Source organism: Pinus tabuliformis, chromosome 6 (genome assembly GCF_031772625.1).
Source record: "Pinus tabuliformis cultivar Carrire ecotype Pingquan chromosome 6, CPIR1, whole genome shotgun sequence".
Classification (NCBI taxonomy): Eukaryota; Viridiplantae; Streptophyta; class Pinopsida; order Pinales; family Pinaceae; genus Pinus; species Pinus tabuliformis.
The window spans coordinates 883,806,622-883,811,626 of NC_142292.1; positions in this window are offsets into that span (position 1 = coordinate 883,806,622).

Below are 5,005 nucleotides of genomic sequence, written 5' to 3' on the forward strand. Positions count from 1 at the left end.
GGTCTGAAGGACTTCATTGATCAAGAAGTCCCCAAGCCGACTGATGCTACTGAACTAGCGGAATGGAAGAAATGTGTGGCTAGATCAAGGAGAATCCTTCTGGAGGGAGTTCGAGATCACATAGTCTTGAGTCTCCATGGGAAGGAGACACCGTTTTCAATGTGGAAAACATTGGAAGATCTATATCAGAATAGCAGTGATCAGAGGAAGCTGGCACTGAAAGACAAGCTTCGGAAAATCAAGTGTGAAAAGGGCGACACAATCTCTACGCTCTTGAACAAGCTCACCACCTGTAGGGATGAGCTTGGAAGTGTGGGGATCACAACCTCCGATGATGACATGGTGAGTCTTGCACTCCTCGGTCTTCCTAAGAGCTGGCAAAGCTACCAAGACTCGGTTAATGGAAGAGAAAAACTTCCAGATTGAGAATGACTTTGGTTGGATCTGATGCAGGAGGAGATAAGAAGAAGCATTATATATGGTTCTTCATCCATGGAGGATGAAGAAAACTGTGCCTTAGCAAGTAAGGCAAAGAAGGGGAAGGAGAAGGATTCTCATTCCAATTCAATTTATTCCCATGGTGGGAAGAAGTTTGACAAATCGAAAGTTTGATACTTTCGTTGTCATGAGGTGGGCCATTTTGCTACAAATTGTCCACTAAGGAAATCCAAGAAGGGATCTGTGGAAGGATCTGAAGGTGAGGCATTGGCCTCATAGTTCGAGTTGGATTTCACACTGTTCGCATGCATGGTTTCATCCATCGTGGGAAGTGGTTGGTTTCTTGACAGTGGAGCTTCTTTCCACATAACCGGCGACAAGAGTTTGTTCAGTACCTTGGAGGAGAAAGATCTCCAAATACTCATAGCGATGGGTAATGATGAAAAGTATAGTGTCTCAGGTGTAGGCACGGTTGTTTTTCAGAGGGAGCATGGAGCTCGCATTACCTTGACCAATGTCAAGTTTGTACCAAGACTGAAGAGAAATTTGGTGTCGATCGCGATGCTGGAAGACAGAGGATATGATGTAGTCTTCAGTAAGGGAAAGGTTTTCCTTAGACACATCATCACTAGACAGGTGAAGTAGATCGGTTCACGGGTCAAGAACTTGTATGCTCTTGAGGTTCAAGATGCATGCAAAGCCTTGAGGAGCAAGGAAACTGATGGAGACTTGGTGGTTGAGAGGGAGAGTACATTACCTCTCAACATGCAGCGCCAGAAGAAGTCTCAGATGATTGTGGAGGAGCCATGATTGGTGAAGCAGCTTCAGGAGTTTGTGGAGCAGCCACAACTAGAGAATCTGAGAAGAGATCGAGTAGAGACATCTACTCATGCAGAGACCTCCAGTAGGGGGAAATTTCGAGCCAAGTGGGCAACGGGATCACATGCATCCATACCTCTAGGTAAGAAGTGGGGCGATGTGGAGTGATCGTCCCACAGAGGCTGATATAGGGGCAGGATCCTTGAGTCACCCAACCTCTTTGATTCAACTTTTCTACAGGAGCCCCGACGAGGAGAAGCAGGATTGGTTGATTTGGTAGAGACAGATGCGGATGGAGCGGCAGAGAGAGCTACAGTGTAGGAGTCCTAGGACTGTGTAGAGCTAGCAGGCTGTACTAATGCGAGAGGCACAGGAGTGTTGCACCAATGCAATATGGCACAGAGAGGTGTGCAATGGTGCGAGATGCATGGATTGTTGCAACAACTTAGAGGGTAAAGAGGGAGCACTTGTCAGCAGCAGATGGAGCTTCGGCATCAGAGTATGTTTCTAGCCGAACAAAGAGGTCAATTGGGAGTTTTTTTTGTTTCTAGAGTTGCTGGAGCAACCACACTTGGTAGAAATGTTGCATGCAGAACATTCCAAAGGTAAAGGATCGGGTTCGGGTTCAAGCCTTTCTTGTTGAGAGGGAGTGTTGAAAATAGCAACAAAAAATGCTATAAATAGCAGTTTGCGTACCAGTGCTGGATTGATTAACATGGAATGAAAAATGGAAGTGCTAAAAATAGTTAGCAGTTCAAGATGGATTCCTATTTTAGTCAATCCCTGGACTAAACATAGGAAGTAAAATTCGAATTTGAACTTAACAGCTGTTTGAAAATAAATTAATTAATTCACCATGAGTTAATTAGTTGCGAAAAATCAAACATGAAGTCTATGTGAGGACATGCAATAGTTTCTCCATTAATTGAGGAGTTTATCCATCAGTTAAAGAGATAATGATGAGTTCTAATTTGAGTGGTAAATATTTTTCTTAGTTAACTGAGTCAAGTCCAGTTAGATTGATTTAAATAGTTTGTTTAAATTAATGTGAGTTCAGTTAGTTAATTCGTGCTTTCATATAACTGTTGTTCTTCAAATAACTGAATATTCTCTCATGAATAACTCATGCATGTCAGTTTAGACAGAGACCCAATTGAGATCAGAGGAGGGACAGTGTACTATCAGTTGGATGGATTTTTTCCTATAAAGGAAACTCATCCATGGAGAAGGATTTATCTCCTTTAGGATTGCACAGTTAGATCAGAGGTTAGTGAGTTTGTGAAGAGGCCAATTCACACATGTGGCTTCACTAGACCCCAAGGAAAATTGCGCAAAGAAATTGGAGGCTTGGAGGACAAAGGAGAAAGTTTGAGAGAGGCCTTTGACTATTTATGAGCAGCAGAGGTATTACAGAGAGAGAAGGATAGCTTGAGAGATGATTCTTTTTGTAATATTGAACATATTTCCACTTGTATGATAATACAAAGTTGGGGTTTTAGGCTAAGGCTTTCCCTGGGTTATTTCTTCTGTGTTATGTGTGATTGATTTATTTTTATTAGTTATATGTGTTCTATTGATCTTGCTCATATTCGATTAAGCTTCCGCTAAATTGGTTGTAGAAGTAGATCAAGTATTTTACTTTAGTATATTGCATTATCAGGTGATCTACAGGTGGGAATTTCTATAGGCCACATCAATGGGAAATAGTGGCTCGAACCCCAACCCCACCTGAAAGGGGTTATGGATATGGTCCTGACAATATTGGCATTCTTCTCCTCTGTAATCGTCCTTGGGGCATGCTACAATATTTTCTACATATCAGCCAATCTATCTCCTTGGGGTTTGGTTGCTATTTCTTGAAAGTGTCGAACTAGAATCTGTTCTATCTCTTGAAGGTTGTGGCAGGTGTTCCCTTCCCTATCTTTTAATTTTAGGATTATGTTATGGTTCCTGTGGGATACAATTGTTTTGTGGAAGAATTTAGTTTTCCTTGCTCCTTCTCGTAGCCACTCTATTCTAGATTTTTATTTCCATAATTTTTCCTCTTGTCCACATCTCTCTTCCCATTCCTATTGGATGGAGCATTCTAGCTCTTTCTTTTCATCATTATATCCTTCTTCAATTACATATTTTTAAATATCATTAACTCTGTGTTCTAATTCTTTTTTGGCTTGGAATATATTACCAAAATCATTCCTATTCCACTGTTTGATCTTATCTTTGATTTTCTTTAGTTTGTTGTAATTTAAAAATTTTAGAGCCTCGAGCTTTTCCCATATCCTACCACCATTGTTTCATTTTTTCCATAAAATTAGGATTATCTAGCCAAAATCCCTCAAATATGAAAGGTATATTTGTTGGCATTCCCATTATTTGAGCATCCAAAAGGACAAGACAATGTTTAGATCCACCACAACGTAGAATATTAGTCTCTATATTGTTTCCTTGGAGGATTATTTCCTTCAAAACTATAACTATATCTAGACGAGAGGCCACCAGATATTCCCCCCCTCTTTTGTTATTCTATATGTACATTTACATCCCATTTGTTGCTTCTATGTCCACAAATTCGTGGTATCAATAAAATTTTGGAAACCATATGAGTCACGACCTAGTTTCCTTGTGCCTCCTTTCTTTTCTTCCAGGGTGAGAATCATGTTAAAATCCCCTTCCAATATCCATTTCAAGTGTGGATTCCTTTTTTCGAGATCCTCCAAAGATTGGAGTAAGTTGAGCTTCTCATTGATCCTTTGGGGGCCATACACATTCGTACAAAGTATTGGATCTGGTGAACCAATGATTCACATAACTATAGAGAGGGAGTATCGAGTGGATTTAGAAGAGATGAGATTTATCTTCGAAGGGTTCCATAGGGTTAATATTCCCCCTACGTCATTCCGAACTTCGATATCTACATATTCATATCTATCCCAAAATTCCCCACCACTTATTTTCAGATGTTCGACTGAACACTTAGTCCCTTGTATGAAAATGATATTTGAGTTTTCTTTTTTCATCTTATATTTAAGGATCCTTTGTTTTCTTGGGCTATTCAAGCCTCTTATATTCCATGTTAAAACTTTAATTGTAATAGGGGGGGTTGGGGGGGAGGGAGTTAGGGTTCTATGATTTCATCTTACTTGAGTTTATCAATAAACCTCTGAGCTCCCGGAGAGAAGCACTATTATATTTCCTTCTCCTTTTTCTATGAGCTTGTTTGGGGTTCTAGATGTTTTGGGCACTCAACGATTTGACTCCCAATCCTTTTCATTCTCCATGCGATCTCTTTGTTCCTCTAAGTCTGGTTTCTTCCCATGCAGGGAATAGGTATTGGACCCGATCTATTTATTCTTTGGGGATTGTTTCCACTCCTTGCTCTTTCCACTGTTCTAAGATATGTGGAAGATCTAATCCTTCTCATTCCAAAATCTCCCTTAGATTTGGATCTTATGTCCCTTCTTCTCTTGGAGTCACTTCCAAATCTTTGTCCGACTTTTGAGACTGCGTTGGCTTTCCTAGATCCCTGTCCTTCGCTTGTGGTTGATTTGGTTTACCCGAGTTTTTTGTGTGGGTTGGAGGATCTTGTGCCACTATTTCCTATTCCTTTGTTTCATGAGATTTTCTTGTCACTGTTTCCTCCTGTAGGGTTTCAATCAACTAATAAATCATAGCAGTTATTTTATTCCTTTTTTTCCTTGGAAGACTTTTTCTATTGCGTCCTTCCTATTTTACCCTTCGCACCCACTTT